A 22355-nucleotide genomic window follows, 5' to 3' on the forward strand; every position below is an offset into this window, starting at 1 on the left:
AACAACTCAAGGGTAGAGAACGTAGGTGGGCTACTGTTGAAAAGGAGTGTTTCAGTATAGTTTGGAGCCTTAGGCATTTTAGGCCCTACCTTACAGGGTCTACCTTCAAGGACCAAACAGATCATAATCCCCTGAAGTGGCTTATGCAGATGAAGGGTGAGAACTCGAAACTGTTCAGGTGGTCAATTAGCCTGAAAGGTCTAGACTTCACCATAGAGCATAGACCAGCGAAGAGTCACGATAGATGACCTTTCCAGAAGGTATGTTGACCGTCTGGATGAGGGTGTCTATCTCGTGGGAGATTAGGCACCCTAACCTCAGTCTGGGAGGGGCGACTGTAATGCTGGAAATGCGTTAGCGGGACAGGGCCTCCCTGTCCTTGTCCTGTAGTCCTTTTTTCATTTGTGTTCTGTATTGTGTTCTGCCCAGGAGTCCCTGTTGGACTCCTGGCAGTGCAGCTCTTCCTGTTTTTGGTTTGCTGTACAGACCCATGGGATACCCTTATGGCACCCATGGGTGGGGTTACAACCCTGTGCCCCTAGTGTATGTTTTTGGGCACCTGTGTGTGGCCCACAGAGCAGGGTATGGGCTGGTGGCAGTTCCATGCTGAATTTGAAAGGTGCTCTGGGTATCCTCCATTTTGGGATACCCAGGACCTGCCATTGGAATCAGTTGATTCCTGATAGGAAACAAGATGGCCCCTGTGGTCTCTTGCTTTCTATTGCCTGTTACCTTGTTTTCCCAAAGTCCTGGGAAGCCCTGACTCTGTCCCTTCCCCCTAATTGGCTGTTGGGTGGAAGTTCCATATATGGTGTTGTTGTGAAGTCCAGGCCAGACTGGCTGGAGCCTTCCCAGTAACTGTATGTTGTGAGTACACCCTGTGGGTGGAACCTGGGAGAATGGAGTGTGTGACCAATATGCACTTCTTGTTGTGGATGTCTGGTTTCTGGGGTTTGACACAATGACTGAGACAGCCCTGCCCGAAACTGGTATGAATGCAGTGTAAAGTGTTGAATGGCTAGGTACTTGTCCCAATACACATTCCTTGTTGTGAGTGTCTGAGAGGGAGGAGAATGGCCTGAATGCACTGTATGCCTGATTGGCTGACTGACCGCTGAATGCCCTTCTCAGTGATTGGTTGCCTGAGTGTGACCCAGCAGAATGAATGGGAGATCAGCTAGTATATCTGTGGGCCTCTCACTGCTAGAAATCATTCAGAAGCTGAAGTTGAAACTGACGCTTAATCTGAAAGCCGAGCCTGAAGAAGAAGGTTGACTGCTGTCTCCCTTAGCCGAAATCCAAAAGCCGAAAGCTGTCGAGACTGATCCAAGAGAGGACCTGGTTAGACACGCTCTTCCTGTGCTCCGAGGGACCATCGAGCACCGCTAACCTTCACCGAAGCTCCCTGGAAGTCAGACCCTAGAAAGGCTGCCGACCGGAGACTGGAACCGCAGAGGAGAACGAAAATAAGCACCGGACATTCTGTCCACCGCCATCGCCCAGGATTTGCAAGCTTGCTGTAACCGCTGGAGGCCTGGCGAAGCCGTGTTGCCCAGAAGAGGGGACCGCTTGATGCTGTGCCGCTGACGACCAGAGCCGCACGCTCCTTTCCATAAGACCTTGGATTCACGGACACACTCATCCGCACCGCTGCCTGCCTTATCCCGGCGGAGAAGGCCAGCCCATCGATGCACTGAGGAGCATGCGCTGGTAGGTTTCCCGCCACCCAAAGACCGTAGAGACGCCGGATGACTCGACGCCCTTGCTGGGCCACAGTTTTTCACAATCTCTTTGCGGTCCTGAACTATCGACCTCCAGGTGCCCCGCACGCCTCTTCCTTGCTGGACGTCTTTGAACCGTCATTGACGAGCACTGCTGGGACCGGAGCTGCCGCCTCAACACCGAGTTCACTTTCTTCGAGGGATCTCGACGATTCGTGGCTCCTGCTTTAAAGGGAGCCGCTCAAGAAGGATCTGTCAATGACCCAACATCGAACTCTGCTATTCCAGGTACATTGTGTGGTAGAAACATTGTAGAAGGAAATAAGACTTATAGGACAATATATGGACTGGGCTTGTGATATATCTTTATTTTAAAGGTTGCCCAGGTGGGGGGATCTCCACACAGAGCTGTGTCTAGGTAGAAGGGCCAATATTCTGCCTATTGTTCTAACCAACTGCTTTCCTCCTATATCTATTGTTGGTTATCTTTATTAAGTGATTTGTGTGACTTTTAACCAGAGTATAGTTAATGCACTTTACTGAGATCTAATAATAATTGTGGTACCACCTAGAACTGTATATATTTGCCATTGTAGATTAACTAAGCACAAAGTGAGTTATTGTGATTGTGTACATAACCTTGAACTTAATTATATAAAGACTGTGTTTTAACTAATACAGTGGGCCTCATCACGACTTTGGCGGTAACCCTTAAATCTGGCGGTAGCGCTATTACCGCCAGATTTAAGGGTCTGCCAAATCAGGACTTTGGCAGATTTCGCCCCAGGTCTGAGCTGGGTGGAAATCCACTGAAAATTTGCGCTCATACCGCTGGCGGGAAATCCGCTGGCTGTATTAGCGCGAAATTTCCCCATTGAGCCCAATGGGGAATGGGGATTAACATTACCGCCGAACTCGTGATCCGGCGCTATTAGCGCCGGGGAGTTCGGCGGTAGGGCAGATACCAAGTCGTGTTGAGGCCCAGTGTGTGGACATTCCTAAGTGGGGGCCTGGGGTCTACACTGTATTTAGGAACCAGCCTGATCACATCCTGAGAAGCTAGACCTTGATTGCTTGCCCATGTTTACCAATAATAGAGAATCTTGGCTGGGGTCGTCTGTGCCTCTCCTCTGCCATATAGAGAGCAGAAGTACAGTCCCCCCTCGAGTCTTTACAGTTTGATTTGTTGGGGTTAATAATTAGCCCATTTTCTTTTGCATATCCCGCAAATTTATTTAGGAGCCTCTGCAGACCGACCCTAGTTAGGTTGAAAATCAAAAAATCGTTTGCATATTCCAGCCATATAATTTTTGCCTGCCCAACTTTAGGAGTAATCAACCCTTCATTAGCTAGGGTGAGCACCCCATCCGACATATATTGGCTGAACAGCCAGGAGGCCAAGACACATCCCTGCCTGACCCCCAGATGAGATCTAATTTTCTGAGAAACATCCCCCTTTTGGCTTAGGCGGACTTCGATCCTTCAGTTTTCATATGCTCCCTTGATAAGCCTCAGAAGTACCATCGGCATACCCCAAGATGCCAATTTTACCCAAAGTTTACCTCCATCTACACAATCAAATGAGGCCGATAGATCAATCGTGGCCATATATGTATAACACTTCGGCCTCCTCCACGCATCTTCGTGGATGCATTTGAGGACGAGCCCATTGATATTTGTCAAATGACCCTTCCGAAAACCGCTCTGAAATCGGTCAAGAGGATGAGCCACCTTAGCCCATTCTACTAAGTGGGAGAGCAGGAATGTCGAGAAGTTCTTGCAGTCGGCATCTATGAGTGAAATTGCCCGATAGTCCTTTGGGTCAGACCTGCTTCCACATTTGAAGATGGGTATCACATGAGCCATGCTCCAAGACTGTGGCGTTACCCCTCTACAGATAATGGCCCTCATTACGACCCCGGCGGTAAGTAATGGACATTACCGCCATGGCGCAACTAACGTGTCCGTGCTGGTCATGAACCGTTAAAAGCGGTAAATTACGACCTCTCGGGCACGAGCATTGCGCCATGCCGTTAATGTAATCAGCGCCATGCCGGTAACCTCCCAAAAACGTCAGCAACGCCATTGTATGCCGTGTAAACTGCACCACCTCCACCCTACCCACCGATGTTAGCGACCACCGCTATTAGCGGTGACCGTAAAAAACCGGACCCGGAAATTACGCCATCGCACCGGAACGGGAAAGAGCACGGCGGCCATCTTTAAAAACACAATCCATTGCAATCCTCCACAACCACTGCACATCTGACCCCGAGACCTTGCAGAAAACTACACCCACATCCACACAACCCCACAATGCCAAAAGTTGTCATAAAAGCCTACGATCGGCAGCGGCAGGACCGCTTCAGTAGGGAAGAGCTAACAATGTTGGCGGAAACGCTCCAGGAAAAGGCGGACATTGTATTCTCCACCGAAATAAGCAGACCGGCAATAGCACGGAAAAAGGCGATATGGGAACTAGTTGCACAACGGGTCAGTGCTGTAGGAACTACACCCTGCACCACCAAACAGTGCCGTTAAAGGTGGGACGACCTCCGGCTCCGGGTAAGGAGCATACTGTCGGCCAACCGCAACATGGGCATGGCAACTGGCGGCGGAGCAGACTCCCCAATAAAATGCAGCCGTGGGAGGAGATATGTGCCACAACGATCGGCATTGAGAACATCGAGGGGGTCGGTGGAATGGAGAGAGGAGCCCCGACATCAGGTGACACAGGTAGGTGCCTCATATTAAGCCATGTGAAACCCCCTGAAGTCCACATACATGGGAATCACAATCTTGCCCTATAGGGTTAACGCAATACATCAGCAGAACACTGCCAACAGGCATCATTGACCTACACCCTGTACACATGCAGTATGCACACTCCACAGTAGGCACCCACATTCCTGCATGCTCAACCCACCCAAAAGGGAGACAACCTGTATGTCACATCCTACAAAGTGCACCATCTATCCATCAAATTTATGGCAGTCATCACAATGCCTGCTCAATGTCCGCTGACCCATCAATAACACTTTCCCTCCTCTGCTCCACCACAGGGTCCCAATCGGACACCGGCAAGGATGAGACTGGCACCACACCTGCCAAGAAGTCCAGGCCAGAGGCAACAGCACACCAACCCTCCACCTTGGCTGGATCCACTAAAAAAACACAGCAGCCAAAATTGCCTGCCGCAACACAGCCCAAGCCAGCGACGATCCCCAAGGCAAGCAGCATGGTACCACCAGCAGAGGACATGCAACAACTGGTGGCCACTGAGGGGAATGTGTCTGCAGGAAGCAGTACAATTGGGGAGACTGCTGCCATTGCAGCCTGCTCTGACAGTGATGTGGGGATTGATGAGGATGACACAGAATGTCCCCTCACTGACCACCTTCATTCCCCCCACCTGTCCCTAAGTAGCCTGCACGATGTCAACACACAGGGGCTATCCCCTGATAAATCCTGGCCAGCCACTCCCTGCCCAGTGGGAGGTGTGGAGGAGGGGAGTAGCCCAATGACCCCACCAATTGCATCATCCACTCCCCCAAATTACCAACAGTCACTGGACCAAATATTGACGAGGCAACAACAACTGTCCACTCCTCACGCAGCATGTGGCCGATTGTGGAGGTGCCAGTGCAGAAATGCAAAGATGTGCCGAGACTGTCAAGGCAGCCATCCAATCCTCCAGCAAAGACATCTGTGCTGAACTAGCCGCAGTGCGGAACGTGCTCAGTGAGCTCGTACAGACAATGAGGGACATGCGTCGTGGCGAGCAGCCCAGTACCTCCTCCGCTGCCAGTTGTGCCCCAAGCAGCCCCGTCCGCAGGTCGGCCAGGAACCTGCGGACTAGAGGCAGGGGTGACACGTGGGCCGGCAAAGGGGGCTGCCATTAGAGTCCACCCAGTGGATCAATTCCACATTAGGCACTTTGACACAGGGATCCACGCACCTTTGTGGGGAGTTGAGGGGGGAGGCGGGAGTGGGTGTGTTGGGGCGTTGAGGGGGGAGGCGGGAGTGGGTGTGTTGGGGAGTTGAGGGGGGAGGCGGGAGTGGGTGTGTTGGGGAGTTCAGGGGGGAGGCGGGAGTGGGTGTGTTGGGGAGTTGAGGGGGGAGGTGGGAGTGGGTGTATTAATTGAATTCACATTTATAATACAAGTTTCTCTTTATCACAAGTCACATGTGTGGACATTGCTCATTGCGTATGTGTGCTTTATTGGTGAAGAGTCCACTGTGTCCATATCCCAGACGCACACAGTGCCCCAAATTGCCATCTCCATGTGACACCCCCCATTCGTGTGTTCTGGAAACATTGGTTGATCAGAGTCCGACGCATTTCATGCCCCTCCTGTGCATCGCTGCCTCCCTGAGGTGCTGCCCCATCCCCACCCTCCTCATCCTCATCGTCAGGTGGTTGCAGTTCAGCATCAGGGGGCAGGGCCACATTTCTTCTGATGCACATATTGTGTAGCATGACACATGCCATGACGATCTTTGCAACCTTCTCATGGCGGTACAGGAGTGCCCCACCAGACCTGCTGAGGCAGCGAAAACGTGCCTTCAGTAGGCCGAATGCCTGCTCAATCACCACACGGGTACGTGTATGTGCACGGTTGAAGTCCTCATTGTGCTGGTCCTGTGGGTTCCGGACTGGTGTAAGGAGCCACCTCTTCAGGGGATAGCCTGCATCACCTGTATCTGGGCAACAATGTGTGTGTCAGTCATGACATCAAATACCAAACATGATGTGCCACCATGGCATGCATTTGACTGTTACTTCGTACCAATTTAACATGCACAAATGGATTCACACTATGTGACCGGTATATGTGTATTACTCTCATGGACTGTTTTGCATGCCAACAACCAATGTATGCAGGGGGGTCAAGTGCCTTGTGAGTGCCCATCCACTGTGTTCGTTCATGGCGTTTGTTTTGGTGACCTGGCACGTGTCCTGCGATATCAACGCTCACGTCATGGCAACATTGCTGTCAGCCTCATGATGACCACACTGAGCACTACTGATGTTGATAGGGACATTTTTGGCGCCTTGGTGTCTGTGTAATGGTGTATTGATGTTTCTGTCCGTCATGTGCCTCCTTTGTGCACAGTTATGGGGGACAGGCCTTTCAGTTGATGGTGTTTGGTGCCGTGCATGTAGGTGCATTTCGTTGAAGTCAATGTGGTCCGAATCGGTACAATGCACTTGAAGATGGTTGTGTCATGGTTGGGGCACACCTTCATTCACATGGTTGGGCTGCTTACATCGGGCATTATGTTTACAAGTGTCAGCTGACATTTGTGCTGCTTTAGGGTATGAGCTGGCTCCATTGCCTCTGCTACTCGCAGCCAGGTAAAGTATGCATCATCCCACCCCCCTTTCAGCCAGGTAAAGTATGAATCATTCCCCCCCTCCCCTTTCAGCCAGGTAAAGTATGCATCATCCCCCCCCCCCCTTTCAGCCAGGTAAAGTATGCATCACCCCCCACCCCTTTCAGCCAGGTAAAGTATGCATTGGTACGTCGATCACCTACCCACTTCACATTTCCATGGCCATGACATGAGACTCAGCGAGTAGCCAGGATCTTGGCCCTGCATGTCGCTCCATGTAGCGTGGTATTCTGGAGTTCCTCAGGACCATTGAATCATGGGTTGATCCGGGGAATCGGGCACAACAATGTGTGAAGATCCTGTTGGAGTCACAGACCATTTGCATGTTGATTGAGTGAAATAGTTTACGGTTGCGGTACGGTACCTCCATGGCATGTGGGACCACCAATTCCACATGGGTGCAGTCGATGGCACCAATACAACCAGGTATGCCGGCTAGTGCATGGAAACCCACTTTGGTGTTTGCAATCTCCTGGGCAGACCGTGGTAATGAGATGTGGTCGTCTGTGTGCTTGAGGAGGGCATCGAGCACTTGGATCAGTGTACGTGAGAATAATGGTTGTGAAATGCCATGCAAGTGCCCCACTGTGTGCTGGTAGGTGCCGGTGGCCAGGAAGTGGAGCACGGACACTACCTTCAGTAGGGGTGGGATGGCGGTGGGTGTTTCTATCATGCTGACAATGTCGTTGTGTATCATGTCCACGATGGTGGTGATGGTGTCCCGGTCCAAACGGTACAGGGTGTGGATCTGCTCAGCGGTGAGGTTGAATGGACTGGCTCTGATGCGTGGGATTGTGGGCTGCCTGCGTGGTGGCACTGGCTGTGCTGGTGGGGCTTGCTGGCCCTGCCTTGCCCTTCTTCTCCTCCTGCGTCTCCTCTGTGCTGCTTGTTGTTGTTGTTGTTGTAGTTGTAGTTATAGCACTTGCATTGCAATCAGGTCCTCCAGCCCCAACATTGCTGGTCGTATTGGAATCATTGTGGAGTGTGACTGGGTGTGGGAAGGGGTGGGGTGTGCTGCTCTTTTTGTACTTGGTGAGTCTGTATTGCCTCCACCTGTGCTGATTATGTGCACCTGTGGCAGCTGGATATACTGCACATGGCCATTTACGGTTGGTTCGCGATGGCGGAATTAGCACCATGGCGTAAGGTACTTAACGGCCTTTGTGATGGCGTTAAGGGCATGTCCGCCTGGTTTGTGATTTGCGTACCTTTGCGCGATGCCGATATTTACGGCGTGGAAGGTCGCGTGCGCGCGAACTTGGTGCAGTTAGCGGCACCGTTAACTACGATGCCGCTAATAGCACTTTCACGGGTCATGATCAGACCTAGCGGAAAACAATGCCGGTAATCATTTACCGGCATCGTTTTTCACTTACCGCCGGGGTCGTAATGAGGGCCAATATCCTTAAATTCCAGGTACAATTAATTCACCCAGATGTTTCGATCAGCCTTGAAGGTATTATTGGTTAAGCCATTTGGTCTTGGTGCTCTTGACTTTTTACATTTAGTTAAAAGGGAGTAGATGGTACTAATGTCTAAGGGAGGGTCCCACTTAGTGCTATCCGGATACATGCCATTAACTTTGCCAGTTGCCATGTCTGTCAAATATTCTGTTTTAAGAACCTTTCTCTTCTTTCCCTTCTTTGGGCATCAATGTGCTGTTAACATGCAACCCCATTGCCAAGACCAAAAACACAATCAGACAGCGCATGCACAGTTTTCAAAACATAAGGTGGCCAAAAGACCATAGGTTTTACAGTGTGTTCTGAAGGGGACCACAAAAATGGAATATTTCATGGTCTGTTACAGTAACCAGGAGCATTGTTCCTCTGCACCAACAAAACACATGTATTTGACAAGTACAAAATGGTGCTCCCAGTAAAACCAATGCATGCACTTCAGACAGACAGAGTCTATCTGATGCGTTATGTTGCTGAGGAAACACATCTCAGAATTAGACCTTTACCCACATAAATAGCATCACTTTTAAATATTAGACATAATGGCAATCTGTTTTCCTTTCCCACCGAGAATCTAAGAAAATACAATACCATCAGACGTGCTTTCCTGCTGTCTCTTTCATTTCCCCTCCTAGCCGTCTCTGTCATGCACCGGAAGTTGTTGCTATTGCTAATTTTGTACTTTATGTGCAACTTTCAGTAGCTGCTTTATATGCATCAGTCACTTTGCCAGCCCCTCCCCCTCTCTCCCATGCTGATTTGCGGTTCCTGTTCTCATTGACTTTTCTCCTTAGAGGTTTTGCACCATACTCTGTTTTTTTTTACCAAGCAGTACTTATTCAATTCGTGTCCGTTCTTCATCTCCCTGCTTTTCAACCTTTCCTATACCTCCCAATTTTGCACTGCGTACCTTTTTTCTCTGCCCCTTCATGTTTGCGTCTCCAATCTGACCTCTGCCTGTTTCCTGTTCAAAATAAACGGTTTCCAAATGTCCAAACCTGATACTTGATGCTAGCGACCCTCTTCTCTGACTGCCCATTGTTTGTCTCGAGATTCTTCTCTAATGTGTTGTCAGCATTTGTGTTTTCTTTTTAAATGTTCAACTATCATGTATTAAATATTCTAGAAACTGCCCACAAGTATGTTTAACTGGCTCGTCATTTACAGTATGTAACTGCATTATTGACGGCTGTGTTGGCTATTCTGAAATATTGAGAATGTGTGTGTGTCTATATCATGTAAGCCTTTAAGTAATGTGCACATGACAACGTTGTGTCCAGTCTGCTCTCAGTAGTCGGGCAGGCTCATAGTGCCTGTGTCCCGGTACCAATGGCTGTGCGTTCCCAGCCTTCAGTGAACTACCTCTCTAGTCTCTAGGCAGAGGGCCCCATTGTATTGCACCAGTGTTGATACTGAGGCAGTAATGCCACCGAGTTACTGATAATGTACAGTCAGAAATATTACTGTGCCTTTGATGCTATAGATCCATTGACAGCACTGGACCAGCGATGATGTTTAGCCACTGATCTCATGAGCCACTTGCAATGCTGAGCCAATTACTCTAAATCAACAATGATACCGTAGCAATGAAACAAAACCACCTAGAAGAGAATGCACATTTTTATACTAATCCATTGATAATTTAAAGCCACTAACAACTTTGAGACACTGGTCATACAACGTCAATTTAAAGGAGCTATAACTGGTGATAGTTAGCCTACGTGAAGCGTGCCAGCCTAAGCGTAGCCCCTTATGCTTTTCCATGGTGGCCACTCTGTTAACTTTTTTTGATTATTTTCAATGGCTGCCATGGAAAGGGGAAACACAGCATTTTGGAAAAGAAGAAAAAACCTTTAGTACCCCTGTCCAACGGGTCGGGGTACTAATAGCAATCCCCACGCTCGGGGGCATTACAGAGTCAGGTAATGGCCCAGCTCGGGGATTATTGCTTAAGTACCCATTTATACATTTCCCTAAAAAGCTTTACACATATTGGCCTAATTAACCCGTTAAGAAGAATTGTGCAGATCTTTTTCACAAAGCGATAGACTTTTCAGTTCAGGCCCGGAGGATAGCTCAGGGGCAACAAGTTAGTCTTGGAAACAAGAAAACACAGAACAACACAGGTTTGAATCCTGGTCTTGCGCTTAGAAACTGTTACCCGTAAGGTTCTAATGTGCAGGTCATTGTTCTAAGTCCTAATAATAATTGTTCTAAGTCCTAATAATAATCGATAAAAAACAAACAGATACAATAACATTAATAGTATGCCCTGGTAAAACCAGTTCCAAATTTAATTTGTGAATACAATTTAAAATATTTCTAATCTAATACTATGCATCACATATGTTAACAGATGTTTATCTCTTAATGGTCATGCCTTCACTAAGAACATTGATACAGTAACACACGTATCTTGGTACTCGCTAAGGTTCAGAAAGGTACGTGCATCACCCATCGCTCTTATTTTGTGTCTTTTTAAGAGAGGTTTCAGCCATTGCCTGCTCAAATACTTGTCCAGGGGACAAAGAAACAGAAAGTGGCATATATCTTCGTCTCACTGGGCACAAAAGGTAAACTTAAGGGAGGTTTCCCGGCTCCATTGGCTAGCAAATTCGAAAGGTGGCAATATGCCCAGGTTCAATTTTGGGAATAGCATTTTTTGGTATTACTTTAAACGAAAGTCAATATACTTTTCGGCCTCTGGCTATGTTTTAACAGCAGGTACTGTTTAGCTAAATTCTGCCCATGCATTCTGTTCTTTTATAGCCCAGTTGTTGAATGCTGGCATCCCAGAGCTGTATCATGTTTCCCGTATTAAGAGGGATCATTCCATAAGTGCAGGAGATCAAGGCCTTCCAGGCTGACAAAGCATTACCAGCCTCATCTTCATGTGTACATTTCATTGGTTCCCTCTGGGGAATAGATACTTCTTCCCGTAGCAGGAGCTCAGGTGAAATCGATGGAGCCCTTGCATCCACCGAAACGGCAATGGTAGAATATAATAATAATAATAATTGAGCATTTACATAGCGCTACGAACCCTCAGGTATCTGAGCACTGCTTATTATTGCCCATGGTGTGTGGTGCTCATTTATCGACCTCGGGAGGATGAAAGGCTGAGTTTGGCCCAGCCGGGATTCGAACTTGCACTCAGCAGGCACTGCACAGATGTCAAGCTATAATTAATGGAAATGTGCATAACATGCTTTGTTGTTAATTATATTTATTGTAATTGGCTGAGATGCAGTTCCCTTGGTCACAAAAAGCCAGAGTCATTGATGACACAGAGCTAATGAAAATATTAACTCAATGATCCTATTGAGTTAATAATGATACCTAGATACTGATAATAACGATCAGTAGATGTTATATGTTCAGAGCCACTGCTTATTTCTTTACTGCAACTCTGATACCCAAGATCCTGTTGACGCACTTTGGACGGCATTTTGAGATGCTAATGAGAAATCATCTGTGGAACAAGGATAGGCACGTTCTCTAATATTGGCAATTAGTGTGGAGATGCTATGTTGATTTTTAAAATGTTTAATATTGTTTATAGACAAGTTAGTTCAGTCGGTTGTGGCCCCGTTGTAAAGATGTGTTTGGTGATTTGAAACCCATGCCGGGTCTGCTAAGTGCATCATCATTTCAAGTTAGTTTAAAATTAAAAGGTTTGATAAATGTGGGTGCCAATAGATATTTCAGTTTGCTGTGTGGACTATATAAATGGTTCTGTTATTATTTTAACAACATTGCCAGAGGTGTTTCCATGCGAGGTGGGTAGAAATCTCATGTTCAGAATGATGTATACAACTCGCGCTTTTCCTTTTCAATAAAATTCTAAGAATGCATGTGGGGGATTCGATCAAACACTCCTTTAAGGACCCTGCCACTCCCGTCTGATCCATCTTTCTATTCAAATTACTTATTTTCTACAACTATGCCCAGTTGCATACATTGCAAACAGAGCAATGTATGCAACTGGGCAGCAATAGTAAATATGCATGCTCCTTAGTGGCAATCTCATTAAATCAGTTAATCAGCTCTTGTCACTCTCAGACATTAGTTCACCATTGCCTGGCACCTGCTCTTATTACCCATTTCTTACAGAAGCAGGGCGACATCAGTGATCTATCCATCGACCAACTCATCTAAAACATTCCCTTTCCAGCGCAGCTACACAACAAATCAGTGATTTCACAATTACAACCCATTGTACAGACTCACAACTCCATGGACCACTTTCAGGTGGGGTTGAGCCCACTACAGGGACTTAAACTGTTTTTTTGTTTAGGCTTGGGAGACCTCCATTGGACACAGAGAATGATATAGCCCTACCCCTCCTGGTGCACCTCCAACAATCTCTGCCTCAAAACCTGAAAACTGACATCCTTCCCATCGGGACGCCTGCTCCCTTCTTCTTCACTTCACACTAGCCTTCCTCCTTGGGCTCTCCCCCTGCTCCCTCTTCTGAAGCTAGAAACCTTGTAGTCATCTTTGACTCCTCTCTCTCCTTCCTCCCTAACACTCAGGACATTGCCAAGAAGTCCCACTTTCAGCTTTTCCTTCTCAAAGGAATTCTCCCTTTTCTCACCTTCGCCCAGAGGCTCAATGTTACTCAAGCCGTGGTTCTCTCTAGGATTGACTATTGCAACAGCCTCCTCCTGAATCTACCTTCTTGCACTCTGCGAACTCTCCAGCTAATCCAAAATAGGGCAGAAAGACGTATCCTTGGCCTTAAGCCCAGGGACCGCATCTCCCCTGCCCTAAAAAGTCTTCACTGGCTCCCGGTAGCCACACAGATTAAATTCAAATACCTCTGCATCATCCGCAAGGCTGTCAGGGCCCGGGACCACACTATGTTCAACTTTATCTTACTAAATATTCTCCCTCTAGACCACTACGTTCATCTGGTACCAGTGGCATAATGTAACATTTGGGGGCCCCCCTGTGAGCCATGCTGACGGCCCCTCCCACCAACTCAGCAACAAATCACGGGTGGCACCACCCTCTGGGCCTAGATTACCACGCTTGTGTTATACGCACAAACGTGCGGCAACAGGGGTACGCTGCATACTGTACTAGGAGAAAGATTTAAATATGTGTTGTAATGCATTATACAGCACACTTTCTGAAAAGAATTGCCTGAAGGCCAGATTGTTTGCAATTATTTTGTAGGGTAACACCAATCCAAAAATCCAATACATGTAAGTCACCAATAGTGCATAGGAACATTAATGCTTCAATTATTATAATGTTTTGCTATTAAAAATGCCATGCCACAATGAAAACATGTCCAACTGTCTGCACAATGTAGACCAGTCTAGACACATAATAACATATTACAGTAAAGCATGTCAGGCCACATTTAGATATTCCTAGACTGGTTGCACCAAAATGCCAGTTGAAGCAATAACACTTATCGTGGTTCTTTTATCACAGATGCCCAGAAAAATATACAATGCTGCAGTAAGATATGGCTAGACTAATAGCACCCAAATGCCGTTTTAGCCAGGTAATTACACTCAGCAGGACTGCTTTATAAGAGATGCGCAGTTTAAAAAAAAGTCAAGCCAAACTAAGAAATGACTAAACTGGCTGCACGAAAATGCCTCTTTAGCCACTAATACCACATATCATGCCTGCTTAGCCTGGACATGGATGAACATTACGATTTATTACACAATCCCCGTCCCACCCCACCCCGCCACACATTCTCTCTCCCTCCAACCCCCTACCCCAACCCCCAAAATCAGCTTCTTGGCCCAAAATTACCTCCACATCCCTGTTCCTTGTCCCAGTGCTCACGCATGAGGCTCCTTACCTCACAGTTAAGTATTGGGATGTATTTATTAATTTATTTTAATTCTTAGTAAAGTGCTACATGCCCACCAGTAGAATCCAGGATGAGAGATAAGAGAAGGCAAATAATTTGAAAGACAGAGGAGGAGTGAGGACAAGCAATTAGTCAGCTAAGTTAGAAAATAGGGTTTTTACATTTCTCTCAAACATTATCAGTGATTGGGATGTTTTGATAGCAAGAGACAGGACATTCCCTGTGGAAGATGAGGTACAGTGGGACTAGGAGTAATGACGATTACAGGTAACTAAACCATGCATTACCTCCCTGTCCCTCTACCTCATACCAGTACATGTGTATGAGTAAAAGTGCCTCATACACAAGTACTGAGATGAAGAAGAATAGGGCTATTAGTAATGAAGATTACCAACAAGTAACCAAGGGATTAAACACAAGTAGTGGCACAACACCATTGAGCTGAATGGGCTTCAGTCCTCCCCTCCACCCCCCTTAAAATCTTGGGCTATGTTGACTCGACCTGGCTGACCTACAGAGCAGTTGCCGGACAGAACAAGACACAGATGTTAAATGACAAAACAAGACACAGGGCCTCATTACGACCCTGGCGGTAAGGGGTTAACGCCAGCGTTAGCTGCGCCGACCCCTTACCGCCAACTACGAGGTCCCTTAGCGCCATGGCGCTTTTAACACCTGCTTTTAGCAGGTGTTAAAATCCATGGCGCTAAGGGACCATGGAGTTAATTACGCCACCGTAATTTACGGTGGCGTAATTAACGCCTTCCACACTCCCATTATGCCCTATGGGGCAAAAATGGGAATGGGGAAGGGTAAATGGGGATTGGGGACTTACCGCCCCGCCGACCTCGGAATGGGGCGGTAAGTCCGCCAACCACCATGGCGTAAACATAGTTTACGCCATGGTGGTAAAGTCACGGCCCAGGCGGTAACTTACCGCCTGGGTCGTAATGAGGCCCACAGATGTTAAATGGCACCTGGGTTTCACTGTTAACAAAGGCCCAGCAATTACTAACGTAAAGCATTTCACTGTTAGCATCTGCATTTAAATGCATAATTCGTTAGGCAATTGAAATCTTGATCTGGGTTTAGTACTTGCATGCCAGGGAAGTGATTGGAAGGGTAGTGATGGGGCAGGAGACCGCTTATTCTGCCAGCAGTCTAGAAGTGGGTGCTTTCAGACTTAAAGGAGAGAGTAAACTGCATGTAACATTGAAACTGCACTAGCATAGTCTCATTAGAATGCATAAAGAAAGAAGTTCGATGCCACACACAAATAAGTGTGCCCCTCCCCCATCACCCATGAAGTTAGCACCTCTTCCAACATTTGAAGGATTAGCACCAGCCCCCACCCATGAAATGTAGGTATGGTTGCGCCCCTGAACACAAGCACACACCATTCACCATACAGGAACACCCAAGCAACCCCCCATACATTTAAGTGTGCACCCTTTCACCATACACTCACACAGGCAGCCACCTATACATTTAAGTGTGCTCCCTTTCACCATACACTTGACACACACACCCAGCCACCCATACATGTATTTGTGCACCCTTTCACCATAAACTCACAGAGGCAGCCAACTATACATTTAAGTGTACACCCTTTCACCATACACTCGAACAGGCAGCCACCTTTACATTTAAGTGTGCACCCTTTCACCATACACTCCCACAGGTAGCCAACTGTACATTTAAGTGTGCACCCTTTCACTACACAGGCACACCTAGGCAGCCACTGATACATTTAAGTGTGCACCCTTTCAACATACACTCACGCACGTCCCATGAGGTTGAGGGGAGCCCAATTACTTCAAAAAGAAATTGTTTTTTTTAAGTCACTCTAACTTCATAAAGAAATTATTATTATTATTATTATTATCATAATTATTTTTTATTTTATTTATATAAACCTTTACAAAATGTAACAATTTAAAAGTCATTATTAAGTTTCGAACACCAACCACAATACCATACACAAAACAATGATATTAACTTAATATACAGTTATCTCAAGGAACAGCACAATAAAAAAAAAATGATATTTAAAAATATGACTAATTGTCACGAGTCATCTACATAATTCTTGAGCAACTATCATTTAAATATAATAGCAACATTAAAAGAAAAAAAAGTCAAGTCTTCTAATTTAATCATTGCATAAAATCATATAACCGGGAGGAAGCATCCTACTCAATACTAAGAAGGAGTTTCTCAATCTTTTCACGTGAGGTCCCACACATTTTTTTAAATCGCAGTTAATCTGATTTTTAGTGCAGTTACATTTCCATGTAGCATCTGGAACCACAAGAACTCTCTAGTAACTAATGAAATAAAGGTCCCAACATTAGAAAAATACCAATTTCTCTGTGGAAGGAGAGCTGGGCACATAAGCAGTATATGTTGAAGGGTCTCTTCTCCATCATCAATTCCGCAAAATCGACAACTGTCACCAGTGTTACCATTCAAATGTCTGATGTTTACTATCTCTTTTGTCTTCATGACATTCATCCTAAAACGCATGGTTTCATTTCTAATTAATCAACTGGGGTACTTACTTAAGTACCCCTCTAGTTCAGGATAACATTTCCAGGATGAGGCTACTTGTAGATATATTTTAGATCGAATAATGATGGAATCATTCTCATACCAATCATTACCCTTAATTTTGGTTTTTACTTTATTCGGATTATCAATAAGAATCTGAGTTGATACACCAAGATTCCTTAACATGTTTTCTATGTCTACCTTTAGTTCCGTCATAAAGACATCTGAGATATCTGCACCTATCAATGCATACAATTCTTCCTTCTTTGCAGTAATATGTTTTCTCCATATTGCAACTATTTTCCATTGAACACAGGATTTGAGTGATTAAAGACCAAATTTGTATCTGATTAGTTCTAAAGGTACACTTTTGGGCAAATAGAGCAGCACTCCCCTCCACACTATTCCTTACACATAGGTATTCCATAAAGTCAGAGGCAAAAAATTCCAACCCATACAGAAGTCTAGGTAACACTTTCAGTCTATAGAACTGTCCACAGGGTACCATAGAACATTTCCCATACTTCCTTTTAACAAGGCACATTTGTCTCAGAGCCGTCAGTGCCTTGTCCTTTAGACTACTTTTGGCTATGGTTATGGACCCAGTTCCAGTAAAAGTATAGCCTATATAGTTCAAAGCATTTTTACTTTTTAAACATTTGCCTTCACATAACCAGGTGAAATTATCCTGAGGCTTGTTCCTTCTTCCCATCCGAATAATGACAGTTTTTTGAGGATTGATTTTAAGTTTATCTCATTGACAAACAAACCAAAAGCATTTATCATACGCTGTAGACCTACTCTGGTACCATCCAAATGCAGGAAATCATCAACGTGAGATGCACAACTCACAGCTATCCCTGCTATCTTGGGGGGAACCATTCCACTACCGGCCAGTTTCTTGCCTGCACCTGGGATGCATAAATTAAAGAGTGTAGGGGCCAACATGCACCCCTGCCTGAGCCCCTTAGAGGTTTCGATATACTTTGTCATTAGATCCATCGTGTTCAACCTCACTCTCATTTTCGTCTTAGAATACACAAAGATGATTAGGTCTAACAAGACCATTGGTATTCACAGTTTGAAAAGCCTTCTCTATAGTGTTGGGTGATCCACCATGTCGAATGCCATAGAGAGGTTAATTGAGGCTAATCTTTCCTTTAACAATTCTTGGGGCTTGCAAATTGCCTGGTTTAATTCCCTGCCAGGTTCCTTTATGCAATGCCAACTGCCTGGTGTATTCTCCTGCCAGGACTCTTTTTGCAACGCCAATTTTCTGGTGTACTCACCTGCCATGTCTTCAACTATGAGTTTCACTTACCTGGTATGTGTGCCTGAAAGGTCTTCACTTATAAATTTCACTTGCCTGATACCCTCCCTTGACATGACTTAGATATATATCAATTGCTTGCTGTTTTGATTGTCAGGATTTCTCATATATTTTACTTGCCTGGTGTCTTTGGTTTACCAGGACTTCTCATATGCTTCACTTGCCTGATATCTTTGATTTATGGTTTACTAGGACTTCCCATATGCTTCATTCACCTGATGTCTTTGGTTTACCAGGGCTGCTCATATGCTTTCTCTGTATTATCATTCTTGTAGGTATGGCTCTCGGTTTGAGATATACACTCTTGGTAAGGTTTCTTTAAGTTTGGCTGCACATTTAAATTTCCCATATTCACAGTTCATTGGGGTTTGCCTTTTAGCTTTCTGATATTCAAACAAACATTTTGTTATCTTCACAAGGCTATAATGTTCAAAATTCATCACTGGAATGCTGTGGGGTCCTCACTGGCTACGGGAAGACTCACTGGCTTTCTCCAGCATCTCTGATCGGGTTTGCACTTCTGCAGTGTACTGCTTCTACCCGCTTTCCAATCTGGAGACGTTCTTCTCGCCTCCCTCGTGGCTCCATGATTATACATCTGCTTTCCTTTGGGATCCAGAATGGAGAACGCCAGCTTTTTGACTTGCTGAGTACCCAGGACCTTCCTCGCGGCTCCCGGCAGCTCCACAGCAATTCAGTCTCGGCGTCTCTCCCGTGGCAGCCTCCTCTGCTCTGCCACACTGGTACGTATTCTTTGCGGTCATGAGCTCTTGAATAGGAGCCAACCTCTTCTCCTGCAATGCCTCTCCGAATAGTGCGCTCACCAGGTTTAAATGTACGGCGTACAGGTGCTTTGGAAAAACAACTAGACTGCACATTAAAGTTCAAGTTCTTGGTACACGATTCAAACTCCTGCATCCTCCTTGTTTCTATTCTTGGAGACTTCTGGGAGTTGAAGCTCATAGATGTTGCTATGGCATTTGAATAGTTATTTTTATTGGTTTTACCTAAATGAACTTTAGAAGAAAAGTGTGTTATGTTTGAGCAGTGTGAGTTGATGTTATGGTTGTGTGGTTGGTATTGTACGATCGGACCATAAAAAACGGTCTGACCGTATAATATGACCGAAAAATGCTACTACCAAAGGTTCGAACACCAAAAGTTCGAATCTTTGCTGGTAGCATTGCAGGTAAGTTAAAAAAAAGACTGCGGGGCAGCAAAAATAAATTTAAAAAACGGGGGCTGCAGGGGTGTCCCCCGCAACACCCTGCTCACTGTACTTTACAGTATAGTGAGCAGGGGTTGCGGGGGAAACCCCAGCAGCCCCGTAGTATGTAAGTGTGTTCGCATGAGAAAGGTGCAAACTTTTGGTAGTTCGCACCTTTCTCATACGAACTTTCTGGCCGCAGCAAAATCAGCCGTGGACGGATCACTTAGAATCGTGTGTTTGGCCAATAAAATATGAAGAAGAGAGTTCACTTTAGTGGGAACACATATTTGATAGTATGCATGAGGGTCTGGGGCATCAGAGGGTCTTCCTTATGGAAAAGGGTGTTGAGCATTAAGAGGCCTTCCCCTGTAAACATGTGAGGTCACCTCTGGGGAATCCGTGATGACTCCACTGGATTCATCACAGATCCCAAAGAAGAAAATGCAGAATCGGAAGGGTTAACCCATTGAATAGCTAGGTTGATTGCATGGCCCCACCAAAACACCCCAGATAGGTGCAGCCAAATTTGCCTGCAGGCACACATTTAAAAAAAAGGAGAGGGAAATGGAAAATAAATCATGGCGATATTTGCTGTGGGGGGCATTCAAGACAAGTCTTGCTCACCCAAGTAAATGAGGATTATTTTACTTGAACAAGACCATTGTCAGTAGCAAGCAGGAGGATAACAAAGGTAATCAATCTGCTGATTAACTGGTATATACTGACCATGTGGGTATGCTGAGAGAGAGTTATATCTTTGATGAGAGCAAGTTCACCACAAATGAGCTAGCCAGTAACAATTAGCCGTTTAAGCGCCATTTCTGAACATTCAGCAGAATAAAGGCATCTGATTCATCGAGGTATGCAAATAAATGTGAATTGTCACTGTCAATTTAGCAGGAAATAGCATGATGTGTTGCATCCATCTTTGAGTAGTTTCTGGTGGACTTGTCTGCATGTCTTTCTCGATGGTTGTAACTGTGGTCTGTAGTCTGGAAATATCATGACCTTGGAGGCTTGATATTGCAGGTCAACTTTCTCCCTATCTAACTTCAGGATCAGATTGCGATCCCGGCAGTTAGAGAGTTTGTCAGTGATTGGATGTGGGGAGAGATCCTGGGCTGGCCTGGGATTCAAGGACTGGTGTGCACATTTGACCTGATAAATCTACAAGAATAGTGGTCGGTGTCAGGTAATAAAATTGCGGCAAACATTTTTCTGGTAAAAAATATTGTGGCAAAAATGCTGTGGTTTGACCCAATAAAGGTGTACCCCATTATACCATTTAAGGGGAGCGGGGGTTGTTGGGGTGTCCCCCGCTCACCTTAAATGGTGTAATGGTTCCGGGGTTTGCAGGGTTGTCCCCCCGCATCCTTTACAGGAGTTTGGCAGCAAAACCACTGCGTTTTTCCCCGATATTTTGTATTCACAGCCATTTTTGCCACAACTTTAAGACATGGAACCTAGTGGTCAGTCTAAGAGATCTGGGAGTATTTGTTCCAGAAATGTCTCAATCTAGCTGACTAGGATAGTCAGGGATTCCCAGAATACATTCATTGTTGCGGCACAGACGGTTTTCAAGGTCATCCAGTTTTGCTTTGGCCATGCTTAATTTGAGCTTTAGATGTGAAATGGACTGTTCAAGACCATGTGGGGTCATTACGAGTTGGGTGGTAAGGGCTTCCTTACCGCCCTATTCCGAGGTCCCTTAGCGGGTCCCAGCAGGAACGGCTTGTCTGACCAGCCGTTCTTTGTGGGACCTGTTAAGGGACATTTATTAGTGCCTTCCCCATTCCCATTGAGCCCTATGGGGGCTAAAATGGGAATGGGGAATGGTTTACTGAATGGGGACTTACCGGGTCTGCATAGGTCGGAATGTCCCGGTAAGTCCTCATTCAGTGAGACCGGACCTGGACCCGGGTTTGGAGGCAGCCATGGCGCTAATAGCGCCATGGCTGCCTCCAAACTCGTAATGACCCCCCATATGTACTATCTTCTGCCAAGCTCAGATGCTGATTCACCTCCTTCATTACTCAGCTACATAGCTGATCTTATTTATGATGAAAGGTTTCAGCTTTAACATCAAGCTCATCAATGTTCTGATCTGTGGAGAAAAGTGAGGCCTGTATTTATTGTAGCATCTCTGTGACATGGATATCTAGGACAGTGCATTTAGATCACTCCACCAGTGCTTTGTCAGCTTCAGCTGACTGTTTGTTTTGGACAGGAGACTTCTGGGAGTCCTTTCTGGTAACGCCCTTTTGCTCCAGCCATTCAAAATGGTGAGTACACTGGTGCTAGTTCACTGAACATTTATTAAGAGAGATTCAAACAAGGTCCAGGAGTGGCAGGCACATTGTCCAAATGTACAAAAAAACGAAGTAAAACACAAGAGTGAGTATATAACAGCTAGCCAACTTGACACTGTAATGCCACCAACAGTATGATGTTTTTCAAGGTTTTCCAAAATATGTTTGCAGAGAGGATGACCTGAAGGGCGGGAGCATAGGCAGAGGGTTATCGGGTCCCTCCTAAAGTCACCTGAAGGCCACAGTGGTATAGTTTGGTATGTCATCCGATCTACAAGACAACTGTGTTTAGTGATAGAGTAATTCCGCCCAGACATCAACAAGATTAGAAAAGAAAAACATCTCACCTCATCTAGGAGAAGAATGGATACCCTATTTTGCAATGCTCAGGGAACCACAGGGTGGGCCCCACAAAAGATCATAGAGTCCACGTTGGTCTTGTATTTTAGGGAGCAATACAACAGTTCAGCAGCAGGAATATATGCAAGGTCCTCAACGTTCTCCAGCGGAGCAGTAACAGAATGGAAGACATTCAATCA

This window comes from Ambystoma mexicanum, chromosome 1q (genome assembly GCF_040938575.1).
Source record: "Ambystoma mexicanum isolate Mex_15411 chromosome 1q, UKY_AmexF1_1, whole genome shotgun sequence".
Taxonomy (NCBI): Eukaryota; Metazoa; Chordata; class Amphibia; order Caudata; family Ambystomatidae; genus Ambystoma; species Ambystoma mexicanum.